Below are 26,077 nucleotides of genomic sequence, written 5' to 3'. Positions count from 1 at the left end.
TTGTTAGCCATCTCAGTAGCTTGCTTAACCGCAAAAACTTCTGTCTCTTTCGTTTGAAGATGCAGAAGTATTCCGACACCTCGATGGGTCGCCTGAGATCGGGCTATAGATCCCGACGCCCATTTTACTACACATTTTTGATCCGTCCGGAGATTTTGCGCTATCCACCCTATTTATCGTGACTTGAAACCTAATCTCATACATAAACCGTGAGGATCTGTGATCATTTTCATCTACCGCACCCCCGCTGACAGAGCTATACCCAAAGCAATAGCTTTAATATTTATAAGTCTGTTACGCGCTAACTTTTTACATGTATCTGTTACAGCCATCGGCAAGGTTTTCGCGAAAGTATGTTTTGCCGCCAAAACAAGTAAATTTCGTACAATAAACATTAAGCAACAAGTAAATATGCCTATGTATGTATTAGTGAGCTTATGCGACCAATATTTTCCGCCTTGCCGGTCGCGAGCAACAGCTGATGCTCGTCCGTACAACCGCGTATTATTCAGTGCTCGGCAGTTCATAACTCTAACAGGGGCTTATGAAAGTATATAACATAACGATATACAGCTAACGTTACAATAACAACAAGTGCTTCTACCGCTCTCGTGTTATTACTCTCTGTTACAATAAGACTTGAACACTTAAGTACATAGGCGCTTATTATGTAAATAATAATAGCCAGTGAAAGTGAGCACGTTGTGCTCAACCTTCTACAGGCTACAACAATAAAGAAAAAAAAAACAATAGTAAAAACAATTACAACAACAATACAAGTGAAATAAACATTACGTTGATTTCACTTAATGGCCGTCGTCAAAAGAAATATTTTCGCATTCGAAATTGTACACTTTTTCTCGCACATTTAAACTCTTTGACATGGTTTAGTATTTTCGTAATTTAAACATGCGACAGCGAGAATACAATCCTGCACGTCTCGTCAAAACTGCATCGAAATTGATATCCTTTACTACCATGCTTACCGCTTTTTGCTGCTTCTTATTCTCTGTAAGCATACCTTCAGGCGCAGAAACAAAGCATTACATTCTATTATAAAATATAGAGTTTTTCAATATAGACGCTATAAAAGTAGACCGAGAGAGTCAGCAAACGACGCCATACTTTTTCGCGCTCTTTAGAGATTTCTTCTTTTCTAATGTTTATTACTCGTATTTCATCATTCAACAACGAGTCAAAATTTTTAAAATTTACTACCGAAATGGCCTCAGTCAGTGGCCTCAATTTTTAGAGCTCTACGTCCAATTGTTGGTCCTCAGAATCGTCCTGTCAGATCAACAATTAAGCGTCTAGTGGAAAAATTTGAATCCACAAGCATAGTACAAAATGTTCTCATGCCATTGAGGCAAAGAAGTGCCCGTAATGTCGAGAATATCGCTGTCGCTAGCGCATCAATTTAGGAAGACCCAAATCATTTATTTCTGGCTGAATGGCTTCGTCAATAAGCAAAATAAGCGTTATCGATCAGGCAGCAATCCGCACGCACTACATGAGTCATCATTTCATTCCGAAAAAAGTACGGTTTGGTGTACTCCTTCACAAGCATTTATAAACTTTCAAAATAGGGGAATAATAAATATCGCATAAGATGCAACCTTGAACAAGATGAAGGTAATGCCCACGGTTCTAGTTAAGCTTCTACCGCTGCTTCCACTTTCGACACAATCGCCGGCCCACGCCAACTTGTTACTATGCTTAATCGCATTGAGCAATTGTTGCAGCGCAGGTCGGAAATTGGGGATACTCTTCAACTCAGCAAAAAAAAAAAACAAGCAAACAAGCTAATTCCATTTAAAATATGCCCCTACCACTTTTAGAAACCTATATAAGGGGTCAGATCTAAATATGGAAATTTCCAAAGTGTTGCAGAGCATTACTTTATCCAACAGCTGACACTTTGAAAAATACGGGCATATATTATTAAATGAGCGATTTGATCAACCCTTAATGGGTTAAATAGAATGGAATGGAATTAAATGGAAAATAACCGGAAGGGAGACTTATATTTTAACAAGAGCTGTCAACTCATCGAGATACTTCAAAACTATTTAAATAAGTAAACATCATTTCATTAGTGTTAGGATACACCAAGAATTATGTGGAGAATGATCTGGTTGGATAAGTGAGCCGTATAGTTCAACTGGGAAAAATACAATCCTCGTACGATAATATGAATTCTCGATTCAACATCGACGGTCATTAAATTATGTAACTGTTCTTCACATAAGTTTAAAACTTATCAGGTAGGATACAGAATCATTAGAGTGATTAAAGAAGGCATATTTCTTTGCTGGGCACTTTGAAAAATAGGTCTTTAGGCATCTCTACCAAAATCTCTCTAAGTTTCTTAATTGAGTTCTTAATTGTAACAGGAACCTCCTACGTCTACTACTTACAGTCTGCTACTATCAATTTAAGTTTGTTGTTATACATACTCAAAACGTTTTGACATACGACCGCTAGTAGTGTTGTGTACAGTAACTTGAAATATTCATGTTGGCCAAATTAAATCGCAAACATTTTCGCAGGATTATTTTTTAAAACTTTAGACGTGCGTTAACTCAGCAACAGGGCATCCATGAACTTAATTTTTTTTTTGGCGATAAAGCTCCCTTGCGTAGCTTAAGACGACCACCCTTTGCCTAGACAATACAAAAATCGACGGACTTTTAAGCACTGAAAACATTGCTTTGATGAGTCATATACCTTGTAGTCTTGACTTGGCACCAAATGAGATTATTTTACTTCCATACGTAAAAAGTAAACTAACAGGGCAACATTTTTCGAGATACCTCAATCAGTGTATAGATCTTAACGGAGAATATTTTGAAAAACAATAAAGCTATTTTCGGCGATTAATATTTGTTTTTCTTCTCTAATCCCGAAATATAAAAACATCCTTCGTATGCCATCTCCTCAGAGGATTACCATGAAACTATTTACGTTAATTTGTAATTTTAACTTCAGAAACTACTGAAGCTTATTTTTTTGCTGGTAACAATTTCCGACCACCGACATCTTCAAAAGACTTGAAAATTACCGGCAAGCGGTAACAGGCTACTTCATCATCTTACTGTGATAGATGTTAGAGCTTACTTTAGTTTTAACATACTTTTTCACTCTTCGCTCTAGCTCAATCCTTGTTATCCACCAACAACAAAAAACTCTATGGAAAGCTTCATAATACAAATACATTGCTGACATAAGTAAGCCTTTATGAGTTCCGTTAGCTGAAAGCTTCTTAAAACTTGAATAATTCTACAGTAGTCTATTACCATCACCGTACACACCGAAAATAAAGATTTTGGTACATTAAGCATGAAAAAACCCTCAGATGAAAACCAAGTTAATTTTGGTGCGAGTTTATGGTGTACATTCTCTAGCTGTACGAACATGCAAAAAATGGTTTGCAATACGTTTGACTTGGAAGCCGAGGTACCTCATAGGTGTTCAAAAAGGTTTGAAAATAAGGAACTGGAAGAAATACTCCATGGAGATTGTTTCCAAATATTAGAAGATCTCATTTAATATTGGAAACCAGTAAATAACGTACAATGAAAATTATATTTAAAGTTTCAATATTTGGCCACTTTCTCCTGTCTGCTTCCCTTCACTATGATCGAATTCTCTTAGGGTTTACTCTTGCACTACAGTGATTCACCCGGGCACACCGAACGCACAAAAACTGCTGTGTTTGCTTTGTACCATATTCCAGTCAGGTTCGTATCTATTAATCGCTTCATCAGGACCGATGACTGATCCTTTTCTGATGTATGCATTTCTGGTATAAATAAGAAATTTGATGAAGCCCCACTTTCGAAGTTTCCTGAAACATAATGACCTGAAACGAAATATAATCATCGTACTTTCTTTATTTGTCATCACTATATTTCTATACATTTACTGTAATTACAAAGATGTATTTTTCCAAGTAACTAAAGGTTAAAAAGAACAAACCGTGAAAAAGGATAACGAAAAGGGTGCCAAAGTGGCTTAAATAATGGTGGGATTTTCTCCATTATTTAAGCCACTTCAAGCAATGTGGAAAGTGATTCAAAAGTATTTGGATCCAAACGAGTTACACATGCCAAATAATTATGCGAAACCATTTCGCTTCTAAATTTTTTGTCATTACCTTTTATGTTTAGCGAAGTTAAGTTTAAGATTAAAAAATAATTTCTTGCTTGACGCCGGCAAGCGAGCCATAGAGTAGCTTGAAAAACTGCTGAAGCAATTAGGATAGGGTGGTGTGTGAGCGCTTAAATCCATATAACATATGATCTTCAAAGTCGCTATTTTTCCGTTACGGCCATTATTCCAGCAGTGTAAATCGAAATTTCGAAATTTCCGGAACGGAAGCGAGCAAACCATTGTTGTGTTATACGAACTGATACAGCATCGTCTTCCTAAACTTCACAAATTTCGTTGGTGGCTTGTGTGGCATTCTCCTTTTTTTATACAAAAATTTCAAAACATAGCGAATTTTTTCATTATTTTCACAAAGTTTTGAACAGCTGTGACTTTTTTTCAAGTTCCTCAAATTTAATTTTTTTTGGTTAAGCTTGAAAGTTCAACTTACCAACACTTTATGGTATGCCACAATGTGATTGGTAGCATTGGAGATATGTATACTATACGACTGCAACGACCAATAGCTAAAGTTTCTTCCCTTTTTCTGTCTTGCGATTCAATGGTTTCGGAGCAGATGTCGCCTTAAAAACATGGTTAAATAGTGTACCTATAAAACGATCTTCATAAAACAAGTTTTCGTATAACTCATAACCTGCCTGCCTTTTACCGAAACGTTTCAATTGATGAAACAAGTTTATGGCGATGATTTCCTATCCCGTAGCAGAGTGCACGAGTGGTTTTAACGTTTTCAAAGCGGTCGAGAGGATATTAATGACGATCAACATGTGGGAAAATCAAAATCCGTGATGACCAGAAATTCCATCGAAACTGTGCGTGAATTCACCAAACATCAGCCGAAATCATCATTGAAATTCATGGAAATGGAATTGAACATCTCCAAAACATCGACTTATCGCATTTTGACCGAACATTTGGGCTAACGAAAGGTGTGTGCACGATTTCTTCCGCACAAATTGACTGACGACCAAAAATTGCTCAGAATCCAACATTCGGAGGACATCATTAAAGAGGTGAAAAAGGACAAAAACTTCCCTTACTATATGATCCCGAAACGAAACGCCAGAGTGCTGAATGGATGGCACCGGACGAGCCGAAACCCGAAACATCGGTCATGGAGAAGTCAAAAGTGAAGACAATGCTGATTTGTTTTTATGATTCCAAGGGTATTGCCCTCAAAGAATTTCTTCCACACACGGCCAAAACGTTAATGCGGTACACTACCTTGGAGTTTTAAAGCGTTTGGTGCGACGTGTTCGACGTGTTCGGCCCGAATATGGCGAAGATGAAAGTTGGCGTTTGTTACACGATAATGCGGCGTCTTGTGACCGATTATTTCCTCCCCGTATTCTCCTGATATGGCACCGTGCGATTTCTTCCTTTTCGGAAAAATGTAGTTGCCTATGAAAGGAAAGCGTTATGCAGACGTAGAGGCCATTCAAAAAGCTTGCACCGGCATACTGGTGGCCATATCGGCCAACGAGCTAAAACACTCGTTCGACATGTCATGCATGCATGGACCGTGCAAAAAGCTGTATTGAAGCAGAAGGAGACTATTTTGAATAAAATAAATTGATTTTGCCGAAAAAACCATTTGATCCGTTTTTTTTTAAGTCCTGTTTACTTTGGAACCCTCTTTGTATATTATGTATAGTATATTGTCTGTGTGATTTTTATAAAATTGAGAGACCATCTATTATTGCGAGTATAAATTGTTCGGTTACAGTCGAACTTAGCATTTCACAAGGACCACCTATTCTTCTTTCAATATTTTATGGATAGTTATCTTTTTGAGGTAAGGTATTTCCGATTATATTATGAGTGGGTTTAAACTTTTTAATTTCTAAAAGAACACTGTGAAATTTTAATCGTTTACACACTTAAATAGATTTGATTTCATGATTAAAAGATTTTTTTTTAACTATTTGATGTAAACTTCTCTTCATATCGTCACCTGAAATGCAAAATTACGTAACAACATTTTCGGAAATTTACAATGGCGTGAATAAAACACGAAATAAAATGGAACATGAGTGAAAAAAAGTTTTAATATTGGTTAAAACTGGTTTATATCTCAGTGCAGATCTTGAAAATGTTGAACATATGTAATATTATGTATGCAATTTGAAGTAGTGAAGCGTAATCAATAAGACACTCAATTTCGAATTTTTTGATGGTACGTTATTTTGCATTTCAGGTGACGATATGTTTCATATGTACATACATATGTATACCAACTTTTCAGAATAAAACGTTTGTACTAACACATACATATAATACATACAAGTAGTTATCGTACTTAACAAATTTCAAACAAAGAGATTACGATATGCTTTAGAAAATATGTGCAAGAGTAAAAAGTCGAAAACTAATTTTCAGGAAAACGCATAAAACAGAGAAAATATGCATAATTGTAAATAAAAATATGTCGGAAAGGGTTAAGTTCGAGTGCAATCGAATATTCTATATTCTTGTAACTTGCAGGAGTCAAAGCCAGGGAAATCCTTAAGGTGTCAAATGTCAACCAGAGGATCGGAATTCAAGTAATTTTATATATACATCTACTATATATAACTCATACACTGACCAACATATTCGGCATACGGTTTCTTGGAAAAACGAAAATCATATATGTACATATGTAGTATATAGGTGTTGGAGAAGTATCGCCCCGATTTTGTCTATTAACTATTATCATGCCACATATCAATAAATGTTCCCTGGGTTTCATTTAGGTACCACACATACAGTGAACCAATAAAGTTTACATAGTACACTGGTAAGTGAAAGTGATTGTAGTTTCGGCCATTTTCGTATTGTTATGGTATACAGGAATATTAGAAGAAAAACACGTACGAAATTCAATCGAAGTCGATTGGTCGGGTCGCGATATGTGATTTCACTAAAAGGTGGGAGGTGCCACGCCGATCAACCCAATTTTCACACCGGTTTCCACAAAGCCTAGTTGGTATGGCCAACCCGGAGGTATCCACAGATGATCCTTGCTACTGCGATCCTCTGTGCTCAATAACAGTTTTATATATTAACTTAGTGCTTAGTTATGGCACTTTATAAGTTTTCGGTTTGTGGGCGTGGTAGTGGTCCGTTACACCCACCTCCGAACTCGTACATTTTTTAGTAAGGAAAGCGCGTACCAAGTTTTATCGAGATATTTTAGTTTTACTCAAGTTAAAGCTTGCACGGACGGACGGACAGACAGAGAGTCACCCGGATTTCAACTTTTCTTGTCATCGTGAACATTTATATATATATACTATACATGTACAGTCTATCAAGAAAATATCGGGAATTCTTCATTTAAATCTCCCGCTTATATGGAAGACAGGTAATTTTTTTTTTCTAGGTTGGTACAACTGTCCTTAATTATGATGCCAAAAATTAGCGCGATCTGTCAACCAGTGTGTTTACAGCAGCTGTTTATGTCAGTCGACTTCAGTAGTGTTTGTCGAATTTTACAATGACCGAAAATATTGATGAACGTATTTGTGTTAAATTTCGTGCTGCGAACGAATTTGCCGATACATTGAAAATGTTGCAGAAGGCTTTTGGTGAATCAAAAACTCGCACTTACGAGTGGTACAGAGCATTCAAAGAGGGTCGGGAAACCGTTAGAAACATGCCTCGTTCTAGACGGCCTTGAGTGACGGGTGTGAAAAAGTGAAGGAAATTGTTGCCGAAAATAGCCACGTGAGCTTGCCCATAAATTGGAGATGTCACACGAGAGCGTACGAACGATTATGCATGAAAATTGGGCATTCAACGCGTTGCTGCAAGACTTGTTTCGATAGAACTGAATCTTCTTTAAAACAGGTATCGAGAGCAGGTAGCTGCAGACTTGCTGGATACAGCCAATTTGGATCCCACCTTCATGAAACGCATAACTATTGGTGACGAGACATGGGTCTACGAATATGACACACTTACGAACCAGCAAATGTCCGAATTGTGGGCCAAAGGCGCGCCGAAGCAGAAAAAGTCACGCCAAAGCCGATCGAAAGAGAAGGTAATGCTCATTGTGATTCGTTGTGTCGTCCACTATGAATACATTCCAACTGGTCAAACCGTCAACAAAGAGTATTATCTTGGTGTTATGAGGCGCTTACGAGACGCTATCCGTCGTAAACGTCCGAGTTTGTGGGCCAACAATTCGTGGATTCTTTGTCATGATAACCCACCATCGCACAAAAGCCATCATTGTGAATGAGTTTTTGGCCAAACACTCAACAAATATCATTGTGCAAGCGCCGTATTCACCTGATAAGGCCCCCTTTTCTTATTCTCCACACTGAAGTATCCACTTCGGGGAACACGCTTCGACTCAATTGAAGACATGAAAACAAATTCGACGCGAGAGCTGAAGGTCATCCCGGAAAGTGCCTACAAAAAATGTTTTGACTTTTGATTAATTAATTTTCTAAATCTTTTGGATAATTTTATAAAAGCTACAAAATCTTTCAAAACATAAAACAAAACAGCTGTCACGAGAGGAAAGGGAAGTATGAATATATTAGATGTTAGCTACTTTCAGGAGAAAATTCGTATTATTGGCGGATTAGTTCAACATTGAATTGAATGTAATTGAAAATACATTTTTTGAGATCAGATTAAGAAAGCACCAATTACAATACTCTTAGAAGTTAACTTGGAAAATCCAGAAAACGCAGAAAAAATTAATTGGTTCCGAGAATTTTATCAAATGACTTTGGACTCTCCAGAACCGAATTTGCGGACTCCTCCCTGAGGCTATACCATATAACAACTCTGGTTCCACTATACTTACGAATTTCCTTTTTTATACACTCTGAGATGCCGTTTTGCCCTGCAGATCAAAATACCTTTTCAAATCTATACGCATGGTATAAAACGAAGCATCAAGAAATATTTCAGTGGCTTATAAAAAGTTGGAAAACAACGGAGAAAGACAAAAAGTCACTGCATTGGACTCAGTCCAAGGCAAAATTAGTATAGTGTGTGCAGATATACTTAAGCAAGCATATGTATGTTGCACGGGTGGTTGGTTGATTTCTTTGTGGCCTGGTTATACACTTGCTTAAGTTAGATCCGCCAAAGCTGTCAACAGCAGGGGCATAAAGCAAGTAAACGAAATAAATAAATAGCTAATGTGCAGTAGAATTTATATGTCTATGCCTGTGAGTGTATGTGTTAGTGAGCATTAGTTTTGAGGACGACAATTTAGCGACAGGAATGAAGTCATTTAGAGCTGTGCTGTTAGAAGGAGCCCTATAAAGTATTTAATATGAGTGCAATGACATTTTCAGATAAACGTACAAACTTTTACATTCATACTACACACATATGTAAGAACATTAATTAAAATTAAATAAAAAAAACTTAAAAACATTTATTGTCAAGTGTATATATGTACAAGTATTTGCAATCGCAACTGAGCTCCTCCTTTTGAGTATAGTCAGCGCGTAGCCAAACGAAAAACATCTTGAAACCTAAATTAATTTGAGCGTGCTGTAGAGCTTCGTATCTCCGCTAATTACCGGCTAAGTAGCGCCATATCTTGGAGTAAAAGTTAACTACAAGCTGTATGTTAATTGAATTACATGATTAGTAGTACTTTGAAAACAAGACCAACCCTCGTATGATTAAGCGCAACTATTATTACTACTACTACTACTACAATATTAAAAAAATGGTACATAGAATTTTCTAATATTAACATCCCAAATTAAAAAAATATATATATAAAGAACATGAAGGGGTTGGCAACATTTGCAAGTCAAGAAACTGCTTTAGGAATCGAGCTTATTTATCATACAAAGAATTGCATGGGAGCAAGAGTCATGTTGACATTATATTATTACGAAGAAACTACGAGATTATATCTAACATACATTTAGGGAAGGGGGCTTAATCGAAAGAGATGGTAGATTTGTTCGACCGCTGGTTATGATGTTACAACCAGAAGGTTATATTATTTTGTGGGTACTTTCGTGTGCCTTAATGTGAGGAACCCACGCAGAAAAACGGTAACCAACTAAACTGAATCAAAACTGAAAAATGTAAAATAATGTTACTTTAAACTTTAACTTCGGTTGCACCGAAGCTATAATACCTTTCATAATTACAATGGTTTTATACAGGAATTGTGATTGTTCAGTTTTTATTGCTCCTATATGCTGGATTCACTGAACAATTTCTCCGAGAATTACACCGTTATCTTAGGCAAAACCCCATTCCAAAATAGTGAAGATAACTCGCCAAATAAAAATCTTTCCTTACAAGCAATATCTTATGATCGCTCAGTTTGTATGGCAGCTTTGTGCTATAGTGGTATATAGAATAGCATCGGCCGTTTGGACAAATGACCAGCTTTTCGAGGAGGTTCTTTGGGTGCCAAACTTAGTATACCCTGTTCAAGGCATAAATGTTCAATTCGTTTTTGGAATTAGAGAACAAAAACAAATTTTAATTATCAAAAATCACTTAATAGTTTTTCAAGACACTATTAGTAAAGATCTATACACTAACGCATATGTTTCAGCCAATTGTTGAAGCATTTTTGACACTTTGTTTGAGGTATCAACAAAACATGCGTTCTAAAGGCATCAAACGCATTTCTTTGTTTATTTTATTCGTAAGGAATTAAAAATAATTCGCTTGATGCCAGGTCAGAACTTACGGTACTCATCAAGTCGATGTTTTAAGTGCTCAAAAAAGCGGTTGATTCATCATGGTGAAGAGAGATCTGTGTTCGGTGGTTGGTTTTCCTGATTTTTTAGAAGACAACTGGAAAGCAAATGGTTGAACACCACTCCGAATTTACTAATCTTTATTGTTCTAATGGTATGGTTGCTACATATTCCGTGTTTCTAAAAAAACAGGAAACCATTTGCTTTCAAGTGTTTCGTGTGCGAAAAAACTTTTTTTGTATTCGGCTTATTTTGAAACACCCACTAATTCGACCACTATTACTTTCGGGTTCATACGTATAAGCTCAGGGTTCATCACCTGTCACATTGCTATATACGAAAAGCTTGTTTATAGTAAACAATAACAACAATAAACCCAACTCTTGATCGAAAACCAAGTTATTTAGCTGCATCATAACAATAACGTCCAGAATCCTAAGATATGTGTAGTAAAGTTCGGAACATAGCTCAAAACCATTCCTCCAACCAGTGCTAATTTTTTCATCTATAGTTTCTATAGAGTTTACTTAGGTTCTTGATAATTAATAACGATGCAATACCATGCAACTAAAAAGTCTTATATACCAGGTTGTTTCCAAAGTAAACAGGACTTTTTGAATCTAGCACCCCCTGGTGGCGCCATCTGTATGTCGGCTGGTGCGTTAGAATCTGCTATCTTTATTGATTTTCCAGTGAGAATTTCATGACATTTCAACAATTGGAAGTGAAGTGGTTTCAACATTTTCAAAGTGGACATAAACGACGATCAACATGTGGGCCAACCAAAATCCGTGATCAAGGAAAATTCCATCGAAACTGTTCGTGAATTCATCAAAAACCAGCTGAAATCATCATTGAAGTTCATGGAAATGGAATTGAGCATCTCCAAAATATCGATTTATCGCATTTTGACCGAACATTTGGGCTTACGAAAGGTGTGTGCACGGTTTGTTCCGCACAAATTGACTGGCGACCAAAAATTGCTCAGAATCCAACAATCGGAAGGACACACCTTGTAACCGATTATTTGACCAAACATCACATTTTAACCATTAACCACTCCTCGTATTCACCTGATGTGGCACCGTGCCGTTATGCAGACGTAGAGGCCATTCAAAAGGCTTGCCCCGCATTCCGGCGGCCATACCGGCCAACGAATTAAAACATTCGTTCGACATGCTTTTGGACCGCGAAAAAAGCTGTATTGAAGCAGAAGGAGACTATCTTGAATAAAACAAATTGATTTTGCCGAAAAAACCATTTGTTCTGTTTTTTTCTGAAGTTTTGTTTACTTTGGAACACACCTTGTAGTTATATATTTTACGACTCCAATAGCATCGTTTGATCATTACAAAGTGACCATGCTGGAACACTGCACGGGTAGCCGCCGCATTCTCCTTTGAAAAGTATTGAGTACCGGTTATAAAGGGAAACCTTTGGGAGCTTTTGGCGAGCTAATTCACTCAAACCGCGAAAGGACATAAAATATGACGAGATAATTGTTTTCTTTCACCACACTGGAATCTATTTTGTTTTATCTTCAATTCAGTTGACAAGGTTTGTCATTAAATTTCTTGTTATAAAAAGAAATGATTTCCACTCATTACCTGAAGGGATCAAAAGAAATACGTCTGAAAGATTTAATGATTATTTGTAACTAAGAACCGAAAGGAAAGAATTGAGAAACAAATTGCTGAGGAGTGAAGTATAATTTTTTTTCCTTGAGCTGACGGTGTGTACTCGTATATATAGTACTTACAGGCTACCCAAGATTTAGGAGGATGAACAGTATTGACGGAAGGGTTTAGTCTTAAACTGTGTGGTCTTGTGCGATGCGCTGTTGTGTGACTTGTTTGTTATAGATACCAGATACTAACGAAGCAAAGTAGAAATTGCACGAAATAAATTCAACGTAAACACCGACATCAGAAACTGTGAAAGGGTTGAAAAGGCATGCTGCTTCTATTAGTATATGCATGGCATAAAAGCATAGCATGAGACCAACAACAGAAGAACACGAAAGGCCGCATGGGCAGAATGGAACTTCCAGGAGACAAAAAATGCACGTAAATTATATTTAATATGATAATGATGATGTCTTTGGATACGCGGCTATTGACGTCGTATTGATTTATTTCGGGTACCACAGAGTGGGTGCGAGATTCGGCGCTGAATACCGCACGTTCTTTGCTATATACTGTATTTTGTTCTCTAACGTTTATTCTTCATAATAGTTCCCTTTATCTGCAAAGGATTTAGTTCAAATATCATTTTATTTAACAGAAGAAATATAGTTAATTAATGAATGGATATCCAATAAAATCAGATGTATTGAGAATTCCATTCATAAGTTTTCCTTTGAGAATGTTAAAAGCGGGTATTTTAAAAATTGTCCTACAACATTCATGGTAATTCTTTGTAATAATAATATGAGACCAATATTCAAAAACACTATACAACACGCAAGTCCGCGTCAAAAACCGCTTCAAAACTGATTTCTCGCTTTGATAAGCTTCGGCTTGTATCAGCGTACCGTGTCTGTATAATTTCGTATGAAAATGTACGCACACAGTTTTGTGGCTGATTTCTCGCATTTATCGTCTTTGTTTTAAGCAGGGTTGCTGCAGGAAATAGAAAAAAGGACGAAATGCACATATGCATTTGCGAATGTGGAGTAGTCTTTCATTTGGCATTGCAATCTCACATCTTCTGCGCTGACTTTCTTCTCTCCGCCGCTTCATTTGTTTGTTTGTGATTGCGTACGTGTTGTTGTAACGCCCTCCGGTTTGTACGGCAAATTGCGTGTTTAATATTTGCATCATGATCAAGGACCCGCACGCGCTCCAACTTCATGCGATGCTACACTGCGCTCACATTTAAAAGAGTCATCAAGACAAAGTGCTTTCAACTACCGAACAACTTCCAATCCAACAGCCATTTAAAGGCCGGAAACGCGGTAACAACAACAAATATGTAGAATTGCTAAAACAACAAATATAACTTAAATCATGTTGAATGGCAATGGAGTCGATGCTTCAGCGTCATCCTGGTAATGTATTTTGATATCCAGCTGTCGAAGTGTTGAGTTTTTCAAAGATGCACGGTGGACGATTATCTAACAAAAATCGTTAAAAAGTTCGAAATATAAATATTTAATTAAACCTATACTATGACTTATGACACTTTACAGGTTTTCGAATAATAATAACAAAATCTGTGGGCGGGCAATGGTCCGATTACGCCTATCCGCAGTGTCAATAATTTAATGATCCCAAGAGTACTAAGTTTCATCATAATACCTAAACATTTACCGAAGTTACCATACAGCTTGCAACTCAACTCGTTTTAACATCCTGATCACTTTTAATTATTTAACCCTTTATCTATCTGAATCAGGTTTAGGTGATACAACCAACCTATAAGTGAACAAAGCTATTACACTCTGTAGCAACAAGTTGTTTTTGTAAGAGTATACTTACTGAGTGAGAAAGATTAACAGCGTACGACAAAAAATACTGAAGTATGGAACAGAAACAGCTAGCAGCTAGACCAGAAGCAAAATGAAATAAAAGTATGTGATTAGAGGTTTGCGCAAATTAGTACATCAATATTTTTGATACAGATTAATAAAACATATGTTTATCGTTTTGAACCTATTTGCTCCAATAACGCAACACAATTCGTTGGCAATCATTGCTATCCATACTAAAAGCGTCAATCCATAAGCAACGAAGCTTTTCGTTTCTCTATTTGTTTTTTTTTTTTTTTGTAGAGGTCGTACATGCCTATCGAAGCCTAAAATGATGTTAAACATTCGTGATGACAGCATTTCAATTGCAATGACGACCACGAGGCGCAGCACAACAAGAAACCGGCTATACAATTTGTCAGGAAACAAAGGAGTTGAGGCGTTGCTAAGAAGCTAAGAGCATAGGCGCCGTCATTTTAAGAACCTTTATGCGGCCACAAAGGGGAAAAATTAATTTAATGTTGTACCGTAAGTAGATTCAATGTGTAATATTATCCAAACATTCCTCCCTTTCGTTATGAAAAAACGCGAAATCCGACCATGGTATAACTACGCCTACTTCCCATGTAAAGTAAATTCACTTCACTATATATTTAACACTTTATATATTGGTCAATCTGTCTGAATCGAGAAGGACTTCAATATTTTTACCAACATACATAGTTCCACCAGTCCTAGGCAAAACAGTCTATATCTTCCTTTACTTTCCCTAACGTTTTTGTAAGCCAATTGATTTATAAACTGAGCAAAGCACTTTGAAACAATAAATGAGACATCTTAATGAAGCAGGACTTGTCCTGATACTTTTTAAAATGGTGTATAAATTTATATCGAAATTCACAAGCAAGGATTTTTTAAGGAAATGCTTTCTAAAATGACAAAACTGTGTTTGGCAAGGCTTGACCTTAACCATTTCATGCAATCAATAATATTGTAGTCGCTCACTAAGTAATTCTGTTAATTTTTTATTGTGTAAAATATAAATCTGCCTGTGATCCGATACCTTTTGAGATCTTTCAGGCCAGAGATTGATTCCATGTTCATACAATTTTTGATGCTTGCAGACAAAAAAGTAGTTCAAGTGATTTTTGAGTCCTGATTTGAGGTGAAGATTATCTCATCCGAAAAACTTGAGAGCGACCGGAACAAATAATAGTTTCAAGATACGATATCTGAAGAAAGTGGAGGTTGTGGCAGCACATCCCATTCCAGCTGCAAAAACTTTTGGCGGGTAAAAGAACGACATTAAAGCGATGACAAATCTGTTTAGCTTTTTGGTGGGACAGTAAAGAAGAAAGCTTCTGGCTTACTGAATGAACCCATGTAAGTAAGAAAAGTTCTGTCACCCCGCTTCGACTGTGACAACGAAGCTCCAAACAGACTAAGTAACGATAGGTAGGCTGTTGTGACTTATTGTCTACAGATATTTCCCGAAATATAACTTTCCACAATTTTTCTTAGCCAGCTTTGAGTTTTCAGGAATTTTAGCTTTAAGGAGAAATATCTCTGTCCGATCTGCCATAAAATATTATACTAAAGGTTTGGCGGTTGCAGTAACAATGTGATCATTGGAATTTGTATAGACAAGTTCATATTCTAAATGCGAAAGGGTCTTCTTCAAGCTATCGGGTGATTTTTTTGAGGTTAGGATTTTCATGCATTAGTATTTGACAGATCACGTGGGGTTTCAGACATGGTGTCAAAGAGAAAGATGCTCAGTATGCTTTGACATTTCATCATGAATAGACTTACTAACAAAATCAGTGTTCGGTTCGAAATGTGTTTCGCGCTTTACGTCCGATTTATGGTCTACATAATCGACCAAGTGAGCAAACAATTAATGCGATTGTGACCAAGTTTCGCACTCAGTTTACTTTATTGGACATTAAACCAACCACACGAATGCGTACAGTGCGTACAGAAGAGAATATTGCGTCTGTTTCTGAGAGTGTGGCTGAAGACCGTGAAATGTCGATTCGTCGCCGTTCGCAGCAATTGGGTTTGTGTTATTCGACCACATGGAAGATTTTACGCAAAGATCTTGGTGTAAAACCGTATAAAATACAGCTCGTGCAAGAACTGAAGCCGAACGATCTGCCACAACGTCGAATTTTCAGTGAATGGGCCCTAGAAAAGTTGGCAGAAAATCCGCTTTTTTATCGACAAATTTTGTTCAGCGATGAGGCTCATTTCTGGTTGAATGGCTACGTAAATAAGCAAAATTGCCGCATTTGGGGTGAAGAGCAACCAGAAGCCGTTCAAGAACTGCCCATGCATCCCGAAAAATGCACTGTTTGGTGTGGTTTGTACGCTGGTGGAATCATTGGACCGTATTTTTTCAAAGATGCTGTTGGACGCAACGTTACGGTGAATGGCGATCGCTATCGTTCGATGCTAACAAACTTTTTGTTGCCAAAAATGGAAGAACTGAACTTGGTTGACATGTGGTTTCAACAAGATGGCGCTACATGCCACACAGCTCGCGATTCTATGGCCATTTTGAGGGAAAACTTCGGAGAACAATTCATCTCAAGAAATGGACCCGTAAGTTGGCCACCAAGATCATGCGATTTAACGCCTTTAGACTATTTTTTTGTGGGGCTACGTCAAGTCTAAAGTCTACAGAAATAAGCCAGCAACTATTCCAGCTTTGGAAGACAACATTTCCGAAGAAATTCGGGCTATTCCGGCCGAAATGCTCGAAAAAGTTGCCCAAAAGACTTTCCGAATGGACCACCTAAGACGCAGCCGGTCAACATTTAAATGAAATTATCTTCAAAAAGTAAATGTCATGAACCAGTCTAACGTTTCAAATAAAGAACCGATGAGATTTTGCAAATTTTATGCGTTTTTTTTAAAAAAAAAGTTATCAAGCTCTTAAAAAATCACCCGATATTTGATCACAAGTCTGACAAGCATTTGTTCTTGAAAGCCTTTTAGATACGGTAATACATGCGACAAAATTCAAGTGTATCAGATCAAAAAGCCTATTCGAAGCTATATGCTATAGTCAACCGATCTGATCAATTTCTTCGGAGATTACATTGTTGCTTTAGGAAATAATATAATCGTGAATATATCTTGTCAAATGTGAAAGTTTTCCATACAAGCATTTGATTCCGATCGTTCAGTTTGTATGACAGCTATATGTTATAGTGGTTCGATATCGGCCGTTCCGACAAATGAGCAGCTTCTTGAAGAGAAAATGACGTTTGCAAAATTTCAAAATGATATCTTAAAAACTGAGGGACTAGTTCGTATATATACAGACAGACAGACAGACGGACATGGCTAAATCGACTCAGCTCGACATACTGATCATTTATATATATACTTTATAGGGTCTCCGACGATTCCTTCTGGGTGTTACAAACTTCGTGACAAACTTAATATACAGTGTTTGTACATATCTCGGAAATTACTATAGCTATGTCAACTCAATGTAACTCTATAGAGTCGTTTCCTCCAGGCATTTCCATATACAGTTCAAAAATGGAAGAAATCGGATAATAACCACGCCCACCTCCCATACAAAGGTTATGTTGAAAATCACTAAAAGTGCGTTAACCGACTAACAAAAAACGTCAGAAACACTAAATTTTACGGAAGCAATTGCAGAAGGAAGCTGCACCCAGGTTTTTTTTTTTTTTAAATTGAAACTGGGCATGGCGTCGCCCAATTATGGACCAAAAACCATATCTCAGGAACTACTAGACCGATTTCAATGAAATTGGGTAAGTAGTATTTTCTTAACACCCTGATGACATGCACGAAATATGGGTGAAATGGGTTCACAACCACGCCTTCTTCCAATATAACGCTATTTTGAATTCCATCTGATGCCTTCTCTGTATAATATATACATTAGGATCCAATGATGATAGCGGAATAAAACTTTACACAAATACGGTATTTGAAAAATATGTAAATGACGTATAATGAAATCTCGATTATCACTTTATCATGCGAGAGTATAAAATGTTCGGTGATACCCGAACTTAGCCCTTCCTTACTTGTTTTATTTTTTTTTTTTTGTATTCTTAAAATATCAATAAATATCTGATAAAAAAAATTTGATAATAAAAATGTTCTTAGTTTTTTTTTATTGGACTTTAAAAAGTGCCGTTAAATAGCATTTCTAGACTTGAATACCCCCTGTGTTATCACATCGCGACCATGATTACCGTCTTAGTTTAAAATTTTTGCTGGCTGTGACTGGAAATTCTTTTGTCACATTTAAAGATACATTCTCATTCAAAGCTGTACAGTTGTGAATACGCCAACGGAAATTTTGTTCACAGAAATCCTCAAAATAAAGAGATAAAACAGTTTTCTTTTCAACCAGTACCTAAAGCGGATAGGTGATTCTTCCGAATCAGAGAATGAGTAAAGTTATTTTATCATTAGATAATCATATCATCATCGAAAGGAAACTGTAATTCACTTTGGTTGTTATATTGGATCGCAAACAAATATTTTGTTCCAAAGAAATTGCTTATGGATTTTGTGCGTGCATGTTTGGAGTGAATTGAAAATTCCAATCAATGAAACCACACAACATTCCATTAAAGTGCGTAAATACTTTCACAAGATTTTACCAGTGCAATTGCCGATAACCTAACCAGATATGTACGTGCTGATACATCAGTGGACTTTTAAAGGTTTCGGCGGTTTAATGGGCAGTTTGGTTTGCAAGCTAGTACAATTTGGCTACCACCTCCCAATATCCTCTAATATTCTCACTGACAGCGTCTGCTTCGATTTTACCTTTGGGGTGCGGCAGCTCGGCACGCTAACCTTTGCTTTGCGAATCATCGTCAACACTCGTATCAACACATACTATATACACAGATTTCTTCAAGTGTTTTCTACTTGCTATCTAATCGATTCTACTGCACGGCAGTAATTACTTTTGCTGCTGTCGCCATTTGCTTGGTTTCTTTCAAGTGTAAATCAAACGATTCCCCTTGTTTTTCTCTCTTTTAAATACGAATGTTCAGTTAGTTAGAAATGCCTACGTTTTATCATTCTTATTTTGTTTTTTTGTTTTTGATACGTTAAAAATCTAATTAATTTAGTTTAAGTTTAAGTTTAATAAGTTTAACTTCACCGATTTGCAATGCCAATTTGATCGTAAAGAACACCATACTGCTTGAACTTTCAAAAGTGATTGACCGAGCTCCTCGCTGAATTTTTAGTAGTTTCCTAGAAAAAGAGAATACTCAAATTTGAATTGAGCCTCTAAAAGGGTTTTTCTTGATAATTTTTTGTTATTCTATTATATTTATTGTAATGGTAATTATAAATAATTAAAAACACCACTTAAGCAATTCTAGAGAAATCCAAAATTTAAATAATTTTCGTAAATTCCTAAAGAGATCAACTACTCGAAATACCAACGATAAGTAAAAAATTCGATTATTTTTAAAAGTTAAATCAATTTTTGTCTTTCCGTTCTCATTCGAGATATGATATAATATAAACAGGACCAATTTTCTCTCAATTGTACGGATCTAGATTCATTCTCAAAAGCTATAGGCAACGCAATACCAATCTCTGCCTTAATAGCTATCCTGCATTCACATGAATGGAAACTATTTGCTGACACCAATCAATCCTTAGCGCTAAACGAGCCGGTCCAGTGCCATGCATGCTTGGATCCAAAGGAGGGTTATAATATTACATCTTTAAATCTTAATTATGAAGAAATATGAAGCTTCCATAGGATCTCTTCCAATCACATCCCTCATGTAAACATGTAGTAGCAAACCAATATGTAGTGAACGTAAATATCACATATCTCTCTGTGAGTTTGCATTTTCAAATAATTGTAAATAAATTACTTGTTTACCTACAGCTCCTCACCAAGCATATCTTCGCTAGAACCAAATAGTTCCAAAGAAATATATCCACTTATTGCACCTCAGCTACAACAATAACGTAACTCGATGCGTTCGCCCACCTCCCATTCCAGCTTATGATAATGACTCATTGAAGGATCCGTACGATCCGTTCGAGCTATGGAACGGGAAAGATTTTAAGTAGAAATTTATAATATGTAGTTTTTGAATTTTTAAGTTCCTTAATGTTCATGGCCACTGAGGGCTCAAACGAGAAAGCTTTGCCATTTAAAGAGCGCTTTCCGTATTTCAGGACCGCGCAAGCCGGTTGGAAGAACAGCGTACGTCACAATTTGTCCTTGAACAAGAGTTTTGTGAAAATGGAGAAAGCGCCGGTGAGTTTTGCTGAATATATTTTATTATTTTTATATCCCAAACAGGGTAAATTAAGTTTGTCAATAAGCTTGTAACTCCTAGGAGGAAATGTCGAAAGAGAACCTATTAATCTGAGCTGCCTGTGGCTGGTCAATTATCATTTTTCTCAGCTAAACATATTTTTGCTGCAAATGAGATTATACATTAGATTATCTGCCAATACCAACCACTATCCTTTATGTCACAAAAGTTTTTGTATAACACAATTTTATTTGTATCACATTTTCATCCGCTCTCTAAAAAATAATGGGCCTCCTTACAAAATTTTCTGCTGAAGAAAAAAGGTTATCATATTTAACCAATGCCACAGCAGTTAATAATTTCGACAAGTTCGCCAGAAATGCCACAATTCATTCTAAACACACAAATAAAAAAAGGCATTTCACTAAACTGAAAATAAATGTGCGGTTTTGTGGAGTATTTTCTCTATTTCGTATTTCGTCCGATTTGATGACGGTGGTTTGGATGCCTGACACAAGCAGAATTACATACTATGACTATTCATCAACTGGCTAATGGTTATCCACATTTTCAGATGAGAGTAAACATCTGTCCTCGTTAAATATTGATTTTGGAAAAGCCAAACGCTCATTGGCTAAAGGTACGTAAGATCCACAGGAGGTTTCGGAGATTTTAAATCAAATTCATAAGAATTTACGAACCAACATAACAATAATAAAATATGTTTAAAGTGACTGCAACTCGAAATAAATTGGTTGTAGTTGAGTCAAAATTTCTCAAGTGTAACAACATTTTTTTGACGGTCGAGCTTCTAACGTTGAATAAACGTTTTTCAATTCTCAACAATAAATAAAAAATACAACTTGAACAATTTTTCAAAATTGCAATTATTTTTCAAGTATTGTATTTATTTTCTCAGGATGGATAACATCGATCTTGCTCATTTTTACAACAGCTATCGTTAATGACTTTCTCTTCCTATTTCAATTTTTTATTGCCAGGAAAAACGTTATTTAAAAAAGTTATAAACAATTGTTATAAACAAATTGAAATAATTTAAACTTCTCAATCGATTTACAATATCTTCTTCTTCTTCTTCTTAATTTAACACCGCTTACGCGATTATAGCCGAGTTAACAGCACAGTCGTTTCTTCTTTTCGCTACGTGGCGCCAATTGGATATTCCAAGCGAAGCCAGGTCCTTCTCCACTTGGTCCTTCCAACGGAGTGGAGGTCTTCCTCTTCCTCTGCTTCCCCCGGCGGGTACTGCGTCGAATACTTTCAGAGCTGGAGTGTTTTCATCCATCCGGACAACACAGGTCATGTCGTAGCCGCTGTCTTTTAATTCGCTGAACTATGTCAATGTCGTCGTATATCTCGTACAGCTCATGGTTCCATAGAATGCAATATTCGCCGTGGCCAATGCGCATAGGACCATAAATCTTTCGCAGAATTTTTCTCTCGAAAACTCGTAACGTCGACTCATCGGTTGCTGTCATCGCCCAAGCCTCTGCACCATATAGCAGGACGGGAATTATGAGGGACTTATAGAGTTTAGTTTTTGTTCGTCGAGAGAGGACTTTACTTTTCAATTGCCTACTCAGTCCGAAGTAGCACCTGTTGGCAAGAGCAATCCTGCGTTGGATTTCCAGGCTGACATTGTTCGTGGTGTTAATACTGGTTCCTAAGTAGACGAAATTATCTACAACTTCAAAGTTATGACTGTCAACAGTGACGTGAGAGCCAAGTCGCGAGTGCGACGACTGTTTGTTTGATGACAGGAGATATTTCGTTTTGCCCTCGTTCACTGCCAGACCCATTTTCTGTGCTTCCTTGTCCAGCCTGGAGAAAGCAGAACTAACGGCGCGGGTGTTGAGGCCGATGATATCAATATCGTCGGCATACGCGGCATACGCCAGCAGCTGTACAATATCGCTTCAATTTAATATTGTTGTACATTTTATAACACGTTATTGACAAAAAGAAAAACATGAAAACTTGCAACGCAACCGAAGAAGCGACGTTTTCTCGTGTTCTATTAAATTTATTCGCTATAATCCCTGGCAGTGAATTGCATGTAATAGCGAGACTGAGTGTACGATTCAGCATGCCAAGAGCGAATTCTTGTTGCAATCCTCTCGGCAAGAAAGGCCACAAGTGTGTTATCAAGAATGTTGCTTTAGTGAGTATAAATTGGAATGCGAAATTTTCCAATTTTGTAGGGCAGTACATGTGCAGATCATGTCAAACACAAATTAACAGAGCTTCTAGTGGGAATTCGCCACAAAGCTGCGCATTAACGAATGTAACAAAAGAAAATTCAACTGTCGTACTCGATGAATCGTCAGGAAGTGACTGCGAGGTTGACGATAATGAACGTAAAGATCCAAATTATGAAAATCCCGAAATTCCTCCATTCAAAAAACGGCGATCCACAGATTTTCTATGCGACAATAATCCAAACGAGGAAAATTCTATTGGGGATAAAACGCACTCAAATACAAAAAGATTACTTTTGTACAATCTCAGTGAGTTGCACAAAAAATTTCAAGAAAAGTACCCAGAAATCGAAGTGTCATTAGCAACGTTTGGACGTCATTGTCCCCGTGAATGTATCCTTGCAGGGCAGTCAGGAACTCATAATGTGTGTGTGTGTAAAATACATGAGAACATGAGATTGAAATTCGTCACCATCAACCAAGAATTGAGAAAAAAATGTTTCAGTTTCGATATTAAATATCGTGATGCTTTTCAAGAGATGCTTTGCGAAGCAGCAGATTCAAATTGTTCTCTTTTGAATTGTAAAAACCGCCCCGGACCCAATATCATTTCTGATAAGCTGATAAGCTTACTTGAAAATAATAAAGTATCACAGATACAGTTCAAGCAATGGTCGAAAACTGATGGGTTTGTTACAAATTTATAATTTTTTTAATGAATTTTAATACTATTTTAAAACTAATATTGAAAATTAAAATTTTTTTAGGTGCGAATTGATACTGCAGACTCTACCAACTGAACAGTTTCTGGAACTTCTTAGAGATGACTTGCCCGCAGTTGTGAAACATGATTTCTTAGCAAAGGCCCAAAGTGCTTATTTTGATCAGATAAAAAATACAGCAAACGAAGGAGAGTTCATAATAACTTTGGATTTTGCTGAAAATTATACATGCCAAGTACAAAATGCCATTCAATCTCAACATTGGGCTAATGTTCAAGCGACGTTGCACCCTTTCGTTATTTACTACAGGGAAAATTCCGTTTTGAAAAATGTGAATTACGTCATCATTTCAGAACATTTACTTCACAATGAAAATACAGTGCATTTTTTTATTTCGAAACTGATAGCTCATTTAAAAAATGAATTTGGTTTTGACAAAATAAAAAAAATTTCGTATTTCTCGGACGGCGCTGCTTCGCAGTATAAGAACAAATTTAATTTGGTCAATTTGATAAAGCACGAAGAAGACTTTGGTGTCAAAGCTGAATGGCATTTTTCGCCACTTCCCATGGTAAAAGCGCATGCGACGGCATTGGTGGTACCGTAAAAAGGCATGCCTAAGGTCCAGTTTGCATGATGAGGACATCACTTCCCCAAAACTCTTATATCAATGGGCAAAAAAGTTTTTCAAGAAAATCGAGTTCAGTTATTCCACAATAGAAGAGCACACGACGCATAACAAGATTTTGGAAGCAAGATATCAAATGGCAAAAACTGCAAAAGTCTATCCACTTAATGCCGAACTTGCATGCAAAATATATTCTGCTTCAGAAAAACTTGTAACTGCAAGTGTTTTCAAAAAAAGGTATATTTCAATATAAGCAATAAACAAGAACATGTGTCCGACTTATAACTCGTTTCCAAAGATTATTTTTCAGCGTAACATTGCGCTTACAAAGCTCGTGACACGCGCTTCACGCATTACACATCAGGAGCAAAAACAATATAACTTCGGTTGCGTTGCAAGTTTTCATGTTTTTCTTTTTGTCAATAACGTGTTATAAAATGTACAATATTAAATTGAAGCGATATTGTAAATCGATTGAGAAGTTTAAGTTATTTCAATTTTTTTATAACAATTGTTTATAACTTTTTTAAATAACGTTTTTCCTGTCAATAAAAAATTGAAATAGGAAGAGAAAGTCATTAACGATAGCTGTTTTAAAAATGAGCAAGATCGATGTTATCCATCCTGAGAAAATAAATACAATACTTGAAAAATAATTGCAATTTTGAAAAATTGTTCAAGTTGTATTTTTTATTTATTGTTGAGAATTGAAAAACGTTTATTCAACGTTAGAAGCTCGACCGTCAAAAAAATGTTGGTACACTTGAGAAATTTTGACTCAGTTATAATGGGTTGTTAAAAAAGTCTTGCGATATTTTTATTGATTTTTTTTTTTATTGAAATTGAAATGAATTTTTGATGACTCATGCCCATGCCGGTCTCTTTCGACCAATTCAGCGATTTTATCGCAATTTTCGACGACAGGCCTTCCGGAGCGTGGCGCATCTTCGACCACCTCTACACCAGAAGGAAAACGTTGAAACCATCGTTGTGCGGTGGAAATGGAAACTGTATCGGGTCCAAAAACTGCACAAATTTTATTGGCGGCTTGAGATGCATTTTTGCCTTTATCGTAGTAGTACTGTAAAATATGCCGTATTTTCTCTTTATTTTGCTCCATGTTTGCGACGCTATAACTCACGAACGACTTAAAAGAAACGACAATCAATCAAACACGTGTTAGCGCGTGAAATGAGCTTTCCAAAAAGGTGTAGCATGACCCGATGCGACAAATAAAACTAGAACTACGCGGTTTCAGCGCTAACTAGCGAAAATACCGCAATACTTCTTTGTCAACCTAATACATAGTACAACAAAGACAAAACTAAGCCGATAATCTCCCTGTGGCGGTTCATGTGCAAGTGTGTCGCAAACGTTTAGCTTTATCCATACAAAAAATTTGTCAATAGTAATAGTCACATGGGACATACAGATTTCCACACATACTCTTTGATTTGAATTTTTATTGTGGAAAAAGTTTTTAATATACAAAATGAAAAAATCAACGCGAAAACTTCCAAAGAGGTCAGAAATGTTATTCATGGTGGTCACTCGGCAACTGCTGTAATACAAGTGGTTTCGTAGTGAGTCCTCTGTAAAGACGGCACACCTTTACATGCCGTGAAAAATGCGTTAAAACTTAAGCAAAAGGATACCAATATAATGTTTTATACCTGAGACAGACATGTAGTAACAATACCATATATGATACAAATACCACATGTGTGTCACCATATGAGCAATGTAGTATTTTGCTGGTAACAACACTACGATGTTTCATTGTGGTATTTGTCTAAACACAGCTAAAAAAAAGGTACCAAACTTTGCTAAACGCTTTTACACAAAAGCTCTTAGAAATATTCTGTCAAAATGACTCAAAAAATTAATTAA

The 26,077-nt window shown here is 36.6% G+C and overlaps 1 protein-coding gene across 1 annotated transcript in view; it reads left to right on the top strand.

Moving 5' to 3' along the window:
• The window catches only part of LOC126752644 (uncharacterized), a 216,203-nt gene that overhangs the window by 163,639 nt on the left and 26,487 nt on the right, over window positions 1-26,077 (top strand). The gene's annotated exons all lie outside the window — the stretch shown is intronic.

This window comes from Bactrocera neohumeralis, chromosome 3, assembly GCF_024586455.1.
Source record: "Bactrocera neohumeralis isolate Rockhampton chromosome 3, APGP_CSIRO_Bneo_wtdbg2-racon-allhic-juicebox.fasta_v2, whole genome shotgun sequence".
NCBI classification, from domain to species: domain Eukaryota; kingdom Metazoa; phylum Arthropoda; class Insecta; order Diptera; family Tephritidae; genus Bactrocera; species Bactrocera neohumeralis.
The sequence above is the reverse complement of the archived record's forward strand: the minus strand, read 5'-3'. Positions and strand labels throughout refer to the sequence as shown.